General features: G+C 42.1%; 1 non-coding gene and 1 pseudogene across 1 annotated transcript; both read right to left on the bottom strand.

Moving 5' to 3' along the window:
* Positions 1-4758: 4758 nt before the first annotated feature.
* LOC116703235 (60S ribosomal protein L3-like) lies at positions 4759-19595 on the bottom strand (annotated as a pseudogene).
* On the bottom strand, positions 6275-6363 carry LOC116703815 (small nucleolar RNA U83B). The gene has a single exon (XR_004335517.1). It is a non-coding gene; the product is annotated as a small nucleolar RNA U83B (small nucleolar RNA).
* Positions 19596-20363: the final 768 nt, after the last annotated feature.

Here is a 20363-nt window from a genome sequence, read left to right as displayed (position 1 = left end):
ACTAATGACCACAAGTGATGCAAACCTTAGCTGGAATGCTAATAAAATCTAGCGTGCATGAAAGTGTAATGTTAATTACCCATAGCGGCACTATGCTTTGGCAATTATGTTAATGTTAAACAGCGTCTTCACCACAATGTGTTGAGATATAAAACAGACATTACTTTGTAAGTTACATTCAAGTACGACCGTGGCCGTGGGTCTTTGCCGGCACCTTTACCTGTCTATGATTGCAGACACCCTCAAAACACATTTAAAAAATACTGTGCTAATAACCCTCAACGTTAGCCGCGGATATATGCCGGGAAGCTCGTTAAATATTAGCCATAACCATAAAGTACTTGTTCAAACGGCACAACAACAAAGGTTAGCTAGCCGACTTAGGCTGAATCCCATTCCTTCCCCTTAGCCCTTCCCTTACCCCTTCCCTAGCTTTTGCGAGTTCACGCGGGACCTAGTGCTGGTCCAATACCTATTACGACTAGGGGTAGGGCGTAGACCAAGGCGTATAGCCCTTGAAACCTAGTGTGACGCGAACTCACTTGAAAAACACACAGGATCAATGGCCTGCCGTCGACCAGAGAGACACATGATGTAGTACTTTGGCTTAAATATATTGATTAAAAAGTTACGACAGTCTGTTTGTGGTCTTGCAGTCCTGTACATGTAATTGCAACCATGTTCCTAACTGAAACTTTTAAAAATCGCTAGCTTGCAATGCTAACGCTAATCGCTAACGCTAATCGCTAACAGCTAATCGCTAACGCTAATGTTAAACAGTCCACATATTCTGCCTTGAATGGACTGCTACATCGCATAGATGTATAGCTGTATAATATATTAATATTAACGGTCTACGATACATCGCTCACGGCTTCACATATACGCGCCTGTATCACCAGGAGGACACAGGAGGACACAGCAGCTGGTCCAGTTTGGGGCTGAAACGCAGACGTTTCTAAATCATGTTTCATGTTTGTACCCATTCATTATTGCATTGGTACTGTATATTGTATCATTTGTAATTAATCCTGTTCATTTGTCATGACTGTATATTGTTGTTGTTTGATGTGGACATGATGATATGGTGAGGGGGGGGGGGGGGGGGGGGGGGGGGGGGGGGGTACTGGCCAACAGGCTCCAGACTGGTCTGGAATATCAGACAGCTGTAGTTAATTTGTTTGTTTGTGGTCTTGTTTGTATTTTTTTAGTTTTACACATTTGAAGCCTTTTTATGGGTGTGACATGTTGTATGGTTCAATAGTTGACAATGGTTTGAGACATTATTTATGTAACGTTTTTGCCGGGTATGTTCAATTTATCACCAATAAAGACAGATTTTTGTCAACAAATTGTTTTTGAACATCAATGACATTCAAAAGGTGATAACTGAAACAGATATACAACACACTGTTAGTACATGTATGTAACATGATACATGTGTTAGACACATATGTATTGCAAACAGACCTAAGTACTACACAGATAAGAACATCTGACTCTGCATGACCAAAGTGAACCTAAAATATAAAATATTTAAATCCATATGCACTGTTGTCCAAACCCCACAAATCAACAGACAGAGACCGCATCTTGGAAGTTTGTGATCATACTGCATGGTGATGTCACCAAGTGGTGTCCCATTCTATAGGGGTATGTTTTACACCCTACCCATCCCTTGGTTTCAAGGGCCAAGGGGTAGGGGTAAAAAGGGAGAAATGGGATTCAGCCTTAAGCTGCCAGACATTAGCAACAACCACACACACCCAACTAATACATGTGCAAGTAAAGTAAACCGGAATGCACGCACAGCTGTCTTGAAGATCTAGTTAATTACTTCTTTTTAACTACTGGTATATTCCGTGCTAACTAATTAACTCACCTGTGTCCCGGAGTGTCAGCTCGCTTCCTTGTTGATTCCAGCATGTGCCATACGGGTGAACGGCGGAGACAGAACCGTTTGACCCTGATTGGCTGGTCAGTGGGCAACGTGCTGATGGCTAGGTCAGCTCAAAATTCGTTCTTATAATGCTTGTAACTTCAGTGTCGCACACGAACATAGGACATTTGTGTTTCCATCGCTCAGACTTTGTGAAACATTGTTGAAAATATTCCTCCACACATTTGAACACATGCATGACGGATTTAACCAATGCACGTGTACAGGGTCCAATTTACAAAAAAAAAACAGCAATATAAACAACGTTGCTTATGAGGTTTCATTAGTCTCTGGCTCTGAGGAAAAGCATTTGAGATGATGGCGGACCGAACTAATGGGGGAAATAGTAGGGACAGGTTTATGAAAAGTGCACAGAGATGCTGTTTGGGAGATCTACGGGGTCATAAAAGAGAGCGCCTGTTGAGGACACCCAACCTCCACCTGAGTGGGACAGAGGGAGCATTAATGATCCTTCTGCATGGTAACAGTCCCATTAAGCAGAGGGGTGCATTAGTAAAGCAGGGCTGTGGAGAGCTTTGAACTGCACCGCAGCAGGGCAGAGGCCAGCCAGCGCTCTGAGTGCTTATGTAACAGCAAAGCCATCTCATGACTGTCCTCTGGCCACAGTGACACAGGCCTTCACCCTGCTTCCCCCCCCCCCCCCTCGCACTACATGTACGCTTTTTCAGGGGCTCAGTTTATCACCACGTCCATTAGAGGATATGTTCTGCTTTGGTAGAGAAAATCTCAAACTCTTGATATGTGCGTCCACGGAGGACAATTGTCCTTCAACTCCAGCGACGTGGTTAATGGAAAGAAGTGGGACTTGAAAATCCTTTAGGAAATCCCTTTCTGCTAAGAGTGCTGAATTTATGCAGATATGTCTCAAAGAGGCGTTTTGTAGGACATCAAAATGGCCCGTGGAGCCCTCTCAGGGTCCTTTCATACCTGCTGAAGTGGGGGTTTTAGTTTGGCAGTGATGAGTCAGAATGGATGATGTTGGGCTTAATACTGTCTGTGACTGCTAGAGTTCTCATGTCAGCCGAATACAAGCCTTAAGCTCAAGGACACATATAGCGCGTTTAAAACATGCAATGTAGCTAAAATACGGTCCGTTCTCCCTGCCATCAGTTCTGCAAAGGTAGCTGCTCTCATCCCAGCTGACGCGAGCTTTTAAACCGCCAGACAGGAGGCTGGGCTAGAGTCAGGACACGTGATACAAGCTGGAGTATGTATACTTTACTCAAGTACTGTGTATAGTACACATTTGAGGTACTTGTCTGTTGATTTTCATTTCATTGTACATATACCTCTGATGGAATTTTGTACTTTTTCTGCATTTGCCAAACTTAGTTACTTTACAAACTAAAACTTATATCTGAAAGTATTAGTCAACAGTCAGTTAAAGGCGCCATTTGGCTCAGTGAGTAGTGTGGGATTTACCCAGAGCTACAGTGGTTACCTCTGCATTAAAGGGTGTTACACATTAATGCTTTCAAAAAAATCTCGTCACCACAGGAGACAATTTATCTGCAGTCCAGTCCCATTACTTAATTACTTCTTAGAATAGAGTTTCTCTTGTGCTCTATATACACACACACACTTAAGTTCACTTGTACTGCGGCTTTTTGTTTTAAGAACAATGCGGTATACAAGACAATAGGCCACAACAGTTCAACATTCAGTGTGCAACTTTCATGAGCCAGCTTGGCTGAAGTTATTCAGATGCCTGCATTTTGTAAAACATCAGTAAGTCAGGCAAAGTAGCTCATTGAGCCACAAATAGAACTAATTGTAAAATGTATTTTTTTTTCAGTAGACATTTCTATGAGGTGTGGATAAATATCTAAAAGTCCAATGGAGTTTAGTTGAGGAAATATGTGAAATTCTCATCCATCCGAGAGGTGGGCCAGTAAGGCAGACCATACACCCCAATGGGGCTGTTTTTCCTTACTCCTATCAAAAAAACTATACAATGAAGTCGAATGAAAATTTAAATATGCAAACGAGTACATTCAATGAAATATGCCCAAAATACACTAATGGCTTTTGTCTTCTTTCTAAATCTAAATCACAAGTAAAGGTAGAAGTACATTGTTTACTAGTTCTTGTAAGTAGTTTCTATTTTAAATACGCAAATGAGCTCAACACTAGGCCTTGACCTATAGCCAAAAAGCAAGTAGAGAAAACAGGCAAATAACATGTCCATTTAGTAAGACATAACCCATGCATAATACAATTGAAGTTTTAGGAAAAGAGAATTGCACTAGCTTTCCCAGACAGCTAAGGTGTTAGCAAGCACAGGAAAAATATGGGCAAAGGGCTCATTGCATTAGGTGAAAAAGCTCTAGACTGTTAGATAGAAAAAATAAAAGCTGAGATACAGGTGATGTGTGAAAAGTAACTCAGAACTTTATTCATCTTAGTCAAACCTCAAACAGTTGCAAAGTTCCAGTTTTGGTCTTTTATCAGATGGAAACTTAAGAGGAAAGAAAAACTTTTTTTTTTTTTTAAGTGTACTGGTCATGAGTACTTTATTTAATTTCTGAGTGAGTAAAAGAAAAAGTTAGATTTCCCACAGGATTCTTAGGATAGATCTGTTCTGGACACCAGAGAAATGATCTAAAGCTGCAAAAGAAAAAAAAAAAAAAAAAAAAAAAAAAGTTGTAAAACACACTTTCCTGGATTACATGCCAAATAAATTAAGCACAAACCTGCAACTTCCAACATGCTGACTCAAGGTACATCAACAGCTGAACACCAGTTCATTACCCACACATCTCTGGATAACACGCTTTAACAAAAACCAAGACAAATCCAGTTTTTTTTTTTTATAAATAACTCTGCACAACAGTAATGAAGATCAATGCAGCAGAGACCTTTGGTGGACTTCAGCAGTTTCCTCCTTGGTGATGCGGTCCTTTTGAGTGGTCCCTGTGAGAGAGAAACAGGACAGAGTCAGTTGTTGATTTATCAGTCTGCTGCACATTGGTCCTGTGTGGCTCACAGCAGCAGATGTTCCCAGAGGAGTGAACAGGGAGCGGCACAAACAGCACTGCTACCTGCTCACTGGATCACTAGGCACTGGATGGAACCCAGAGTCATACTTGAGACGAACCAGGTTACGACAGTGCGGCGAAAACTAAAATCAAGGCTGTTGAAGTAATGTCTAAAAGATTTAGATTATACATTAGCTCGATGTGTGGTAATGTACATTTGTTTGAGGATTATTTAAGACTAAGTGTAGAGTGATAGAAATGTGCATTTCTTGATCCAAAGACAAGTATCCTCACTAAGTCACTTAAGAAAAAATTGGCCCTCCGTACAAATCTCACCATGAAGCCTTCTTTCTCACGGTCTGGAAGCGGCCGTGACCAAACTTGGAAGTTGTGCGATAAACTTGAGGTCGATCTTTCCCAAGGCACGACGGCTGGTCTGCACCACGAGACTGTGGGAAAGAAACGACTTTAGTAAAACACTTAAAAATTCATGTTGAATAAAAACTTAGTTTCCGACTTTTAGTCAGTTAAGCAGGAAGAAATTAATAAGTCAGATGTAAAACTAACCTGCGCAGAAGTCAGAACACTCTTTTGGCTCCCACAACACAGCACTTCACCATGATAAAAACATTGGTCACATATCCTCCAGTGACAAATCCACCCTTTAAAGAAAAAGGGAGTAAGTCAGCTGTTCCATCAAGACAATTTTATCAAGAGTACAGGCTGCAGACTCACACAGGGGGTTGAGCTCTTGTTGGACAGATCATATTCAGTGAGGCGTTGTTCTTCACCAGCTTTCCATTCCTTGTGTGGTGAACCCTGGCCGATCTTGTAGATATCTGTGGATCTTGGACGGTGGTGGTAGACCCTTCTGACCAGCACGGGCCACAGAGAAGGCCAAACGGGCAGGATGCAGGCTCCGATACGGCCACCTTACGCCATGACCACGATGGGTTGTGCGGGAAGCTTCTTGTGTGCCATCGAACGGTGACCCTGGAAGAAAAAAGAGGTTGTTAGAGTCCTGACTGAACCAATTCAACCAAAAATGTATGTTGGCAACTAAATTAAAGCAGCTTTACCTTTGTATCCGGACCTTGGATCACCAAATCACGCGATCATCTCGTTCTGAGTGAAGACAGTGTGATGGAGGACAGCCTGCTCAGCTTCTCGCGGGCCCAGTCTACCTTGTCAGAGATATGCCACCGTTCAGCTGCACCTCATCAGGTGAGACTTTTCTGCCTCAGGGGCAGCAGAGCATCTGCAGATGATGCATGGAAAAGAGAAAATAATACACACACACCAGCATAACTGACATGTACAGTGAATAGTTTAGCTGTTTAGTCTCAGAAGGAAGGCAGCAGGAAGGTCCTCATCATAAAATCAGGCGCCATGCCTGAGCAAGATCCTGGTCTCATACAGACAGAAGCAGTAAAACATCTCATTGGTAATTTAATCAACATGCTAACCTGTGTGTGGGCAATGATGGGTGACCTGGCAGGACTTCTTCATGGAAGCAAAGTCTTGCTCCGCGCTTCTTGCCGTCATCATCTCGCAATTTCTTGCAGTCCTGGTGAAAGCCTCTTTCTGGACGTGTACTGAGAGCAAGCAGTGCACAGAAGAAATAGGTGGCACAGGGCCTAATCAACCCAAAGGGCCAGCGGAAGAACACGTGCATAGCTGCTCGCCCTCCCCTCCACGCGGACCGGGGATGTGATCAGCTAATGGTTTCGGGTATGGCCCAGTTCTAAGAAGTATCTTTCCATGGCCAGAGGAGCCGGAGATCACAGGGCACACGGCACCTGAGCGGAGCTGCCACAGGGGCACCGTAGTGTTAGAGCTCACTCAGTGAAAATGCAATCTTCTAAGTTTCCACTGTGCAACGAACACTGCTTCAAACAACACTAGAAAAGTTGGATTGTATATGTTCACCAGTTCTTGTAGAAACGGCGCTTGCACTCGTCAGACATGTTCAGCGAAGTGAGGTCTTGACGGAGCGCAGGCTCGCTGGGTGTTCGACGTAACCCACAACGCCGACAACAATAATGGTGGTGGTCTCCACAATGGTTCAGACAGCATCAACCACTTCTTTTGTTAACTCTGAGAAAATTTACAACCATAAACTTTGAAATTCAAAGCTGAATTTTTTTCAACACTGCATTTGGAACCATTCCATGGTATAGACTGCGCCAGTGGCTGACAGTCAGCAAGGAGTTTAACCCCATTATGTCCGCCCGTCGAGAGACTCATAATAGGCAGAACACATACACTACCCCAGATATCCGCAACCTTCAGATCCTTAAACCTATACAGTTATAATAGTTAATAGTTCATTTCCCTCACTTGAGACATGTCTGTCAACCTCGCGGACGATGGTGTCAGGCGGCCTTGTAGCCCAGAAGGAGTCAGGTGCACGGGTTGCTGGCGTCATCCTTGGGGAAGCTCTGGCCTTACCACGTGACGACACGACTCCTCTTGCGGGGCAAGAAGCCCAAGATCCGTGGCGAGGAGCCGAAAATTTACGGTGAGACTATGGAGGAAAGAAACCGTTAGCTTGACGGTTTTTATACCAGATGATGAAATGCTAGCTAGCGACAACATCAAGGTAACATAGAGCTAGGTATCAAATATAGAACGGACATGAAGTACGTGATAATTGCATCAATTAAAAGCAAGCAAGGTATTTAAAAAGTTGACGAAAAGGGAACCAGGAGTTGGCCACGTGTTAGCATGACTAGTAGCGTTAGTATATACACGGCTGGAAAGATGGACTAAAAAAATAAGACATAAATTTAAGTTTTCTCAGTGGCCAGCAATGCATAAGACTGATGATATGCAAGCGTGTTTAACTTATTCACGTTACTTAGAAATAAAGCGGCCTAGTCAAGTAGACATGTTGGATCCTGAGTTGCATGTATAGTCATGTTTGAATCAACAAAAGCGCAATAAAGACTTAAAGTGACAATCTATGAGGCGATATATAAAAAACATTCCATCAAGGAATTTAAGAGTCTTGAAATAGTTAAATGTAAAGGATGCCTCAGATGTGAGACCGATTGCTGTGGGTCGCATCAGCTTACCATCTTGTCTCCAATCCGATCAAAGAGGCCTCGGGAAGGGAAGCGCACTTTATAATACAAAAGCAATAATCGCGGGACTCGACGAGACTATCTCAAGAGACGCTGCCTGGTATTTCACCCTGAGATGTATAAAAATCAGCCCTAGATGTCGCTTTTGGCGCTACAAGATATGCACAATTATTGACAAACTTTTCTATTAAATATTTATTTTTTACTTAGAACAAAAAGAGAATTGTATTTTAATTGACTATTTTGATTTGCATCTTATCTATTCTTTATACTGGATTAACATATTTTAGTGGAAACATATGAGATATACATGGACACGAACTTTTGTGATTGAGAATAGTATCTTGCAGTTGTTGTGAATTTATGTCTTGTTCATTATGAATACCCTCCCAATCATAACTAATGTACATTTTTAAAAGACGGTCATTTACAAACTTCTAGGAATGAATCACACAGCAAAAAATCAGCGTTCTTTACATTATTTCCATTTCATTTATATCAAACATTAAAAAAGAAAAGAAAAGCAAGACATTTACACCTTCAGGTTAAGGCAGCAATGTTTTTTTTCTCTATGATCAGTGGTTGTAACATGAGTTGTATTATGCATATTGTAGGAAAATACTCAAAGCATTTCACACTAGGCATATAATCTACAAGGGGAAGTTTAGGAAGTTCTCTTATTACATAAAAGTCTTAAAAACGTTTAATTACATCTGGTGGTGCTCTTGGAAGTTGGCTACAGCAACTTTCACAAAAATGTTGACTTATTTGTGGTAAAAGGGTAAATAACATACAATGAAAACCATCTGCCAAGGTTGTTTTATTTTGCCATCAGGCCTCGTGTTTCATATACGTGTTAGCATCATTATGAGACGAGAGGAGAAATACATTCAACAACATAAAACAGTAATTACTTTTGTGCTTCATTTCACATCGTCTTGTCCAAGTGATCAAATCTATCCAGACCCACAAAACGAAGAGTCAGTAATCTTGTCAGATGTCAAAATTGCCATGTTACCGCTACAGGAATGCAGGGAATGCAGTAAAGGGAATACCAGCGTCCCTGGATTCTGTACTGAAGAGCGTGTACACCATGCAGTGTCTCAGGCAATGCAAAAATAATGCCTGACTGAGGACATTGTATCCATGGCTTCAGTTCTGATGCAGTTAGCCCTTAAGAGGGTTTACATTTTCCCATCAAGCATAAAAAACACACCACTGTCCCGAGCAGGTTTATCATTTAAAATGTGCAGAGGTGGATCCATTATTTGTCCCTTGTGTTAAGCAAGAGAAAGATACAGATTAAATTTACTAATCAACACCATTAAGTCTGTGGCTCGAGCTCCAAGCTTGTGCCAGCTTGTATCAGTTCATGGAAGTAAGATGTGTCAAGTCTTAGCAGTCTGTGTTTACATTCCAGAGAGCAGATGTGAAAGAGGCAAATACATGATTGTCTGTGAATCTATATTTTTTGTCACACCAAACACAAAATGCAGGCCAGCGTGTTCCTCAAGCTTCTGTTGGAAGACTTTGTCCTGAGAAACACTGTCTGATGTGCCGCTGTGAACAATCACCAGCCCGTTACAGCAGCCTTCAGGATCCCAGTCCCTCGCGATCAAGGTTCATCTTTTGAGAAGAAGGTCTTTTCCAAAAATCATAGGTGCTTATCAGACAGCGCCAGGCTGGGGCCACTTTGATCACCTGCGGCATGAAACTGGAGAAATACAACTGTTTTCACTTCTGAGCAGCAAACAATTTTCACTGCCATAAAACAGCATAGAGTGTGTGTTTACCTGCAAAAAGACCCCTGTAGCCATCTCAGCCGCATATCCCCTTCTTATGTGCCATGGGCGTGTTCGTTTCTTTAAGGAAACTAGAGGGAATCAGAACAAGTTACTGTTTAGAACATTCTTCCTACATAAGTTGATAATTTCACAAAAAAATAAAAATAAGTAAGACCTCCCAGAGTGTCCATTTTCTCCTAGCTGGATCTGTCTCAGCGTGTCTTCCCACGTCAAAAGGCAGCGTCAGGATCGCAGCAATTGACAGATGAAATGTACAATACACAGGTGCAGCCAATCTTACACTTCAAACTGTTAATATTATGTGTGCATTTTAGAATAATCATTCATTCAGAAATAAGGATAACTGGTGGCCAAACATTAACCTGTAGGGCTAATATTATCCGGGAGAATCCGTGTTGTCTCGTTGAGTAACATCCAAGGACATTACAAGAAAAGTGTCCGTGTTGCAAACAGAGGAACGGTATGAGTCTTTACAGTAAAGCGGAGTACTACAGCTCCAGAGATGGCTCCCGCAGTAAAGCTGAGTGAGAAGTTGGCCTGAGTATGGGACCGTTGACACAGCGGGCCTTCACAGTTCATAGTTGAACCAGTACAAAGCTGCAAATACACACAACAGGGAACCAAGCTAGAGTACCTCAGGCTCCACGCAGAGCTTTCCAGTAGCACGACGCAAGTGGCCTGAAGATTCTGCTGTGCGTTGTGTGTTGCGTGATCTCTTAGAGAAAAGCGAGCTGGCTGGTATCTGCGTTGTGTGGTGTGGGGAGGTTGTGGGGAGAGGATCGTGGAGAGCGTGACGGCCGATTAGCTCTGCAGCGAGTGCCGACTGCTAGAGGCATAGTGAGAGAAACAAGTGTCTCCCCTCTGTTTCTGTACCGTGGTGGGAAATGTTAGTAGCGGGGAAAGGTACCCTTCCATGAGTTCATGCGTTTATGGGGAAGGAGAAACCAGAAATGAGCAACAATACCAAGCCAGCGTGCGACGTGGTCACTCGACGTGTAGGTACATTTTTCGGGAGGTGCACGTCAGGCTAAAGGTAGAGTTTGGCGTAGGTCGTGTCTCTGCATACCTACGCACGTAGCCGGCATAGATTTTTACAAGTGCAATACAATGCGGTTAATACATTACAAAACGTTTTACAGGTTTGTTAAAGTTCCTCTTACAGATCAGAATCAGGACAGAGGGTGTCGTGTGCTGCAGATTGTAAAGTCCCTTAAGGCAAGGTGACGTTGCATGAATGGGCGTATTTGTATAAATGGACTTAGGAAAATGCTAAGAGTTTTAAAAATTTGCTAAACTTTAGGGATGCAGACAGTAAACACGGTAAACCGTGTATTCAGCTATGATATGAAAGAAGATATGAAATGACGGCAGACGAGAAGAAATATGCTGCAGGAGTGGTTTGACAAGAGGATAAGATAGATTTTCCAAGGTAGTGTAATTGTTATTTTTTAAGTTAAACAAAGGCTTGATTAAAACTGAGAGATTGGCATTTGTTGCATTCTATAGGAGCAGCTCTCACATAGAAGGGTACTCCTGAGAACGGGGTCCCCGCCCTCACAGGGACAGCAGGCCGTCTGAGCCACAGCGGAGCGGAACACACCGCAGCTGCTGTAGGACAGAGGCGGGACTGCATCTTGGTCCTGACCAGCCCAGAGGGCTGATCACCGTCACTGCCCCCACTGAAACCACAACACAAAACACAATCTCCAGCTTTTGACAGAGATCTAGACACAGTTATCTTGGATGGAAATACTGCACTACTACAGTCTTAAATCATGCTATAATAGTATATAAATATTAAATACTTAATTCAGGATATTCTAGCCTTCAGTGGCATGTTTTTGACTGTATCTTTTCCTGGCAGCACTCAGGGAGGTAGAAGAGGACACACACGCACGTGTGTTAGGCTTCTATAGTTAGGGTATTGATGTGTGCTTAATGGACTTAACATCTGGACAGACCCCCAGCAACAGAGGGAGTGGCTGCCCTGGAAACCCAGACCGTATCTCAGAAGTCGCCAGCTGGAGCTAGCAGGTGAGTAGATGATAGTGGCCGGTACAGCCATAACCCTGCACATACACATGCAAATAAACAAAGGACAACTTGTACACTGTGTGCCATATCAATAGAAGTTTCCGTATAAAAAAAAAAAAAAGATAGATGGCATATATCACTAGAGGAACTGAAAGAAGTATTTCACATGCAAATGACAAAAGTGTTGTTTTAGCCCTCATTATGGAGACTTCCTGTTCTTTCTGTTTATATATTAAAGTAAATATCTCCGGAATCACCAGCACCAAAACAGCATCACCTGGATTTTCCGTCTACAGGAAATTTAATTCTGGGAGGTTATCTGGATCTTGCAAGACATTTGGTAACTATTGGCTGTTCTCACTGGAAGTGCAGGCTGTGCAAAAACTCAACCCTCACAGCATCAATGAGCTCCACATGCTGATTGATGAATTTACAGAGCAACTTTACTCTTGTATCTTGGCAAAATCTACACATCAGAATAAAACAAGCCGTTACACAGTGTCTTTCACACAAATCTGAATTTCTGTTCTACACATTTATTCTACAAGTATTTTTTGGGATACACAGTGTTGGTGGTAGTCCACTCACAGAGACCGGAGTCCTCATGTCGGGAGATTTTCACAAACGCATCCTAGGAATTAACACAACAAACAGCGTTCAACACATTGGGGTTCATTTTGTGGCGCCAGCGACCGCGCCGAGTGTAGGGACTACAAGGTTGCCAACGAAATGTGTTGGTGTTTTGTACCAGCTGGTGCAACTGGTTCCATTCTGACACCCGTAGATGTGGTCCATCAGGCCGTTACAAAACAGGAAACATTTCCCTGGGAGAGACACAATAGCCAGTTGAAAATGCTGGTGACACAAGCCGGCCAGCAATCCCAGAGAAATAAAAGAATCTAGTTCAACAACTATCTGCATATTAGCTGATTCAATGGGTTACGTTTCTAAAATGAATTGTCTAATCTTAGACAGAGGAGAGAAAGGACAATAAAGACGGGTGGCAATGACCACAGAGTTACTGAGAAGATACCTCAGGGTGTCCTTGTCACTGCTTAATTGTGTGTTATTTGAGCTGGTATAAGAGAGATGACTATTGACAAGAAATGTTAACTAAAAAAAATAAACATTTCATTTCACAACCGTCCTACTGCAAACTATTACCCTGTGGAAATATCCAGAAAACAAAAAAACACACATTTACTCGGAAAGGGTAACGAGGAAGCGGTAGAGCTGGGTAATATATTGATATTATATGATATCGGGTAGAGCCTAGATATGTCTTAGATGTGGATCGTAATACAGCATAAGTTTTGTCTTTCCTGGTTTAAAGGCTGCTACAGATACAGTTACATCTTGTGATGATTTACCAGACTGTTGTAAATGTTGCATTATTTGCCTTTACCCACTTAGTCTTTTTATCTACATTACGATATACAGATTATTATAAAACAAATATTTTGTGAAGCATCAATAGTCAACACTACAATATGGTTGTATCATACTGAGGTATTTGGTTAAATATCGTGGTATTAGTTTCTCCATATTGCCTAGCCTAGTGATCAGGAGTAAAGAAAAGTGGCTACGAAGTAAGTTGATTGTAGTTAGGGACATGTGCAGTGTTTGTGTTTCTTGAAGATACCAAATTTTAGAGTATCCTACAAATAAAATGGTAGTTTAAAGCCAGGTACAAAAAACTGCAGCCACACCAACAAAAGGCAAAGAACGTGCACATCTAAAAAGGTTAAAGGTTCAACTTTAACTTAAGATATACATGTTTATGAGGCAGAGATTCATATTAAGCTGACAGAAAAGCAGGACTCTATTTCAGAAAGGGCTTATTGGGTTTTCTTTGGCAAGAGATGTTGTCGGCTGGACGCTGCCTACACACAGAAAAGTTGTGCTGGACTACAGGATTTTTGCAGCGACAGTGGGTCGGATACTACCACTGTTGGGCCGGATGAGCCCCCCCCGAGCATGATTCACAAGCTAAAGCTACAAAACAAAGCAAAAGGCAGGGCAGAGAAGGCAGCGGTCAAAGATGAAGACGGTGCAAAAAACAAACAACACAAGAACAGGTGTTGTGGGGTTTAACAGCATCAAGTACAGGGCAACCCAAGTAGCTGTTAAAAGCAAAGCCATTGCTTGGTTACCTTAGTTAATGTAGACCTAAAACCAAAGAAGAGACACAGCTACCTTGGTGGACCGGTGTGTGTGAGCCTGCAGCCTGATCTTCACAAAGTCCAGCGGTGGTGACTGTAAACAAATACAAGACAGACTCAAATTAGATAATGGCCATGCAGTCAGTTGCCAGTTTATTAGGTACACCACTGTAAAACTATGCTGTCGATACAAACCGCCTGCATACCTCTCCCTTCTGAAGGGTTATAATGTTCCGTTTTTGTTGAAACTGTTTTGGAGGAGTAAGTGTGGAGGTGGTAGTGTTTCATATACTGGCAGGTATTCTATTATGTTTGTCCAGCCATTTAATCATAAGAGTAGACTAAATAACCGAGCCGCTGCCCGGGATGTTAATGGGTTTTTCATGTAGTGTGAGGCCCTGGGACTCACAGGTGGTGATAAGTGAGTCGGGGAACTTGGGGGTTCTTTGAGCTGTTTATTTGAGATGTGGAACGTTTCTTTGTGGTTTTGAGCGTTTCTTTTGATCACTTATTTCTTAGCGCCTGCAACAAAAATCGATTTATTGCACCTTAAATTGCCAACTATTTGGTAATGATTAGTCCGATTTGAGTCATTTTTTAAGACAAAAGTAAAAATGTATTGATCCAGCTGTAAATATGAATATGTTCTAGTGTCTTTCTCCCTCTGTGACAGCAGAAGAGAATGATCTTTGGTTGCGGACCAAAAACAAGAAATTTGATGATGTCATCATAGGCGTTTGGGAAACCAGTGAACACATTTTTCATCATTTCTGACATTTAAATGACCAACAATCAATCAATTAATCAGAAAATAATCTACAGATAATCAACTATGAATTAATGTTAGTGCAGCCCTACTCCTATGATTTCACACAAATTATGGTCACATGTAGCCTTATCAGGTTAAATACACAGGTAAGGTACTACGCTCTGTATGCAGTACGTCCACAGCACCACAAGTCAAAACCTTCAAAATGATCGCACAGTTGAATCACACTCTCTATAACCAAAAAAAACTGAACAATATAACTTTCAAATGTTTGCAAGTGGACAAGACATACATACAAGTGTACATTGTGTGAAACTATATCAAATTATCGACTTAGACTAAGGCACACAAGTGCGTTTTTCTGTCGTTTTAGGGCTGACATGATAGAGGAAATTGATCTAATTGCGATTATGTTTGGCTGATATTGGCTGGGATAGATTCAAATATGGGAGGGAATGATCAATTTGAATCATTAATTGTATTTTCATTGAAAATAGAAATTGAACTTGGCTTATAGTGTGATTTTTCTTTCGGTAACCTAAGTCCATTAGATAGGAGTTGTAGCCGGGACATCTGCAGCACCACAACGCTTAAGTCAGAATGGTTGAGTACATATTTTGGCCTTTAACAAAATATTGCGCCTCACCTGCGATTTGGATATTGCACTAGCCATATTGCATTACGACAAAATTGCAATAACTGTGCAGCCCTACTTGCATGATCTCACCAAAAATAATGTGAGGAGGGCATCCGGGCCGCAAGCCAGCATCTGAGCACTGGAGAGAAGCAGCCACGATGCTGCCGGCCGTCCTCCCTCCTGCCCACTTGCGATCCACAAAAACATACGACCAAAAAAACTTTCCCCCAACATCGAACGAACTAGGAATGTACGGACAAATTAACAGAAGTGTCTAGACCTGGTGGAAGACAAGGGTGTATATTGTGCTCCGTTTTGTAAAACTAAGAGGTAGTGTTGGCTTGCACGGTCAGCACATAACAGATTATGTACTAAATTCGAATGCTGATTGTGTGACACTTGACACCTGAGATCTCCAGTATTGTGGTAGTGTGTATTGGTACAAAAAATAATAATAATAAATAATAATAATAATAAATAAATCCTTATTGGTCCACACAAGGCGAAAATTACAATAGTAGGCGCACAAACAAATAGGTTAAAGTGTATTTAGGGCAATTGTATACTGGTGGCCTACAAAAAGACCCTCAAAAATCAAGATGATTACAGTTAATAAAGTCAGACCTCATGATGTGAAGCTGTCTACGTCTAGGCGTTGTTGTTATTTGGGTCATTTGAAACATTGTGATAGCTTGATTACAATGTGAAGTCAGAGACAGCCAACAAGATACCCACTCCCTACCCCCCTAACTGAGGGAGGGGGGTAGAGGAAGCTAACATAAGAATGGAAAGGAAGCAAACTAATGAAAGAATATCAAAATGAGTCCCTAGGGGAGCACTGTCTTTAACTAAGCTTGTTCAGATGTTTGGAAAGTTATGAAGAAAAGCCAACAAATCCTCACTTAGACGCCAATGTGTGTGCTGAATATCTTCTAACCTCGGTTGTCTTCCAGTAACAACATTTAGGTTTTCTGGGTCAAAATTGTATGTTTAAACCCTTGCCACTTTTCCCAAAGTATTTGGTGATTTTTTGGGAGTTTGTGCTGTTGTTTTTGACCGTTTTTGAAGCTTGTCAAACATTGTTGTCACTTTTTGACGGTTTATCTAACTTTTCCGAAGTTCTTTCCACTTTTTACAATGTTTCTTTGTCGATTATTTCTGCACTTTTGGACCATTATTTTCTACCATATTGCTGTTCATGTTGTCAGTGTTCTTAAATACTGGTTTTTTATTCTTAAATGCATGCAATAAGTAATTACAAACCCAAAATTCAATGAAAATAGTGGAATGATTACTTCTCTTGTGAGGACGTATCTTTTTTCTTTTTTTTTTTTTACAATGTGGTTGAAGGAAACCCAAATTTCTCGATGTTTAGAACTTTTTGAAAAGGGGGCGGAAATTGACCCCGAGGACAACAGGAGGTTCAGAGCTAACGGTAATACATGTCAACCTATTACTGTGTCCTACCTGGTGGTTCCTACTGGCTTGTCCTAGTCTCTCTGGTCTGGATATAAACTTAAGTGGGACAGTTATAGCAACTTGGTCCTCACTTGTCTGGCAATATAAAGGTCCTAAACTGAGAGATTTGGTCTTCCTGCTGTAATTACACAGCGTTGCAAGAAGAAGCACGCTAATATTCTCATTCTGAATAACACCTAGATAATTCCTCATGTGACAGGCACAATGTCACATGAAACAAAAGGAGGAAACAACACGTTTCAAATTACCGATAAGTAACGTTATGCATTCGCCAACTCCACCAATGATAATAACGATTGTATTCAGGGCAAACGTTATGGAAGCACTAAACTAACTGGGATGGTACATTGGGTCCTTTGTGTCACCATTTAGTAGCTAACGTATACAAAACAATATACATTGTTGACCCACACATGAGGGAGAGGAGAAAGGTTTGGATCAAAGTCAGTAGCCAAACGTATCAATGGATCGCTAGCTAACGTTATAGGTGACATTCTGTGAAATATAGCTGGGTAACGTTAGCTAACGGACGCTTTCGAGGCACGCTTATTGCGTTGAATGCCAAGCTAAAACCATTCTTGCCTTACTTAGCTGACAGGTGGTGTGAAAGAGGCGTGTCTCACCCAGTTAGTTTGTTGCACATTTAAGAGCCAACGTTTAAACCAACTCTGTCGTGTTGGCTACTTATTCGGTTCTCATTGCGGATAACCCCGTAACCATGATGTTTTTTTGGAGTCGAGCTAAGCTCGAGGCGGGAGAAAGATAGACAGTCGGGGGAAGTCACAAAATGTGAGCTAACCTTCAACAAACTACGCTTAGCGTATTGCGTTGTTTGGGATTCAGCTGGAGCTGCGCAGTTCAAAGATTGATGAAACTGTCAGATGACACCCCGTGGCCACGCCCCCCGCTTTCTGCTGCGGCTCGTAGCTTGGCCACGCCCCCCGCTTTCTGCTGCGCCGTAGCCTGGGCCTCCCACCATCATCTGCTGACTGCGCGCCCAGATCGTGCGCCGCTGGTGGATACGAGCTGGCTGCGCCGCAGCGCGTCAGCATGTATGTGCACTGTATCGGTCTATGGTCGCATGTAACGAGTGCAACCTGCAGTGGAAGCTCACAGGTACGGAGCACTTCATGAAACTTTATCAAGCCAAAGATTATTATAAAACGACTTAAAGGAAGAGGCTAGGAAAGTGCAAATATGTCGAGAAAACTAAGGATCCCGCCTCTTCTCTCTGTTCTCTTCTCTCTCTCTATCTCTCTCTCTCTCTCTCTGCTCTTCTCTCTCTACTCTCGCAGGGGGCGGTTCAATAAAAAAGCAGGTTATTAGCATTTGGTGTTCTTCAGTGGTGAGACCTTGTGAAAAACTGGACTCCTAGTAACAGCCTTCCAGTCTTTTATCAAGGAAGAGGCAGAAAACTTTTTTTTTAGAATCTGCATATACTTGCTTGGTAACAAGGAAGTCCTTTTAGACAATAAGTAGAGCGGTGTAAGAATGCATTGACGAAGATCTATTGCATTCTTTACTTTTCAGTTGGATTGGCTTCACATTGTGTTAAACGTTTCATCGTAAGTGAGGACTCCCATGAGTAAAAAAGCCAACGGTTTGTTGACAGTAGGAGCATGTTTTAGAAATAGAACTATCTTTCTAACACTCCTATTGTGATTTGACTGATTTCTCATGCAAAAGACAATCAGTAACAAACCTCCCAAGGGAACTTATTACATTCCTTTCAGGGAAATTAATGAAGGCACGAGCTGAGTCTCAGAGCTCTTTGCATTATGTTTTGGATGTGTATGCGTGTGTATATCTACTCTTACTACTCTAACTTACTCCGTTACTTGACTTTGACCATAACTTGAACAGAAGGAATGCAAATTAGTATTTGCTGAATGGAAAAGAGGGGATCCGTGACTCTTCACTTTCATTATGACCTGTGGTTGTGGTGTGTGTGTGTGTTGGTGTGTGTGTGTGTGTGTGTGTGTGTGTGTGTGTGCAATGCCGAGGTGGGCTCTGATCTGTTGGGCGCTCCTGGCATTGGTTGGGCGATGAGGGCAGAGGAGGGAGAGAAAGAGGGCCAAAATGCGTGCAAACCGACCCGCCAGCGGCTTTGAGTTGCTGCCCCTTTGATCAGGTAGACAGTTTGAATACACATGCATGTTCGCATCGTTCATTAACTGACACAGTCACACTTCTCCAAGAAACTAGGGAAGTTGAAAGAACCTTGTGGTTTGTTGATAGTTTTTTTTCCTCGAACTAATAATATAGTCAACATTTTTGTGCATAATAAAAAAAGAAGCTAAATACATACAAGAATGATAGTGATCCCATACCAAAATGAACCCTTTTTCTCAGCTGAAGTTAGGCTCTAGGGCAGCACAGTAAACTTAAATTCTTAAACAAGAGATAAACCCCCAGCTAAGTCAATCAGCTTCAGTAGAATACTTTGTCCCTTTGTCCACTTTCATAGTTAAATGTAACATCTAAGATAACCACTGTTAGTACTCGAAAATAAAATGTTGTTAAGTGAATAGTAACTATTCAGGCTCAGTGGTGTTTTACTACGTTATGAGCAGAACAGCTCAGGACTCATTAGCTATATGATAACAGTTTTTAACTTTGGTAGTCAAAGTGCCCTACTCTGCTGTCCTCGAAGTGCTGAGGCTGTGGGGGATCATTTAGTACCATGCTTGGTCCTATGGGAACAATCTGCGTTAATGCCACCGGCCAGCTGTTGAACCTACGGCTCCATCCCATGGGTGGACAGAGTTCTGCTGAGGCGCCCAGATCTCGAAATAAGTATAACAGACATCCGTTGCGTTTCATACTAAGATACGGAGTGGAGCTGACGATATGTACACGGCGGAGAGCCCACCTTTCCCACTTGTGCCCTCTGCAGGTCCTTCAGGATGATCAAGGGAAACAGGGGAGGAAGAAGACAAACATCTGCCCTGACAGTCCGATGCCAACTGAGTTTCCTGTCGAGGGCTTTGACAAGGTTTGGTGCGTCCTAGCGCAGGTAATCCAACCGTGTCAACACTGATATGACATGCAACGATGAGCATTTTTAAAATGGATACAATTTCAAATATAGTACAAATATATGGAAAACAGAACGTAACAACCCCACAAAGTGCATTGGATAAATTGGTTCTTTAACAGGGTCTAAGGGCACATAAAAACCATGACAGTGCATGGTGGAGTCCATTGGTGGACCATCACACAGTTACATGTGCATACATCCTGTCGTGTTCTAAACTTTGCATTAAGGAGCGGCTTGCTAACATTATCCTACATAGTGTTATTCAAAAACGGGTTATTCAAAAGCTAATCTCCGTAAAGACAGTATCTTCGGGTTGGCTTAACAAAAAAGTTTTTTTAAATCACTGAAGACAACAGGAAGTGATGTCTAAGCTCTTTGGGCAATGTAAGACAAAAGCTGAAGCTCTGGCCAGG

This window comes from Etheostoma spectabile, chromosome 15 (assembly GCF_008692095.1).
Source record: "Etheostoma spectabile isolate EspeVRDwgs_2016 chromosome 15, UIUC_Espe_1.0, whole genome shotgun sequence".
NCBI classification, from domain to species: domain Eukaryota; kingdom Metazoa; phylum Chordata; class Actinopteri; order Perciformes; family Percidae; genus Etheostoma; species Etheostoma spectabile.
This window is presented reverse-complemented; position numbering and strand designations above follow the sequence as displayed.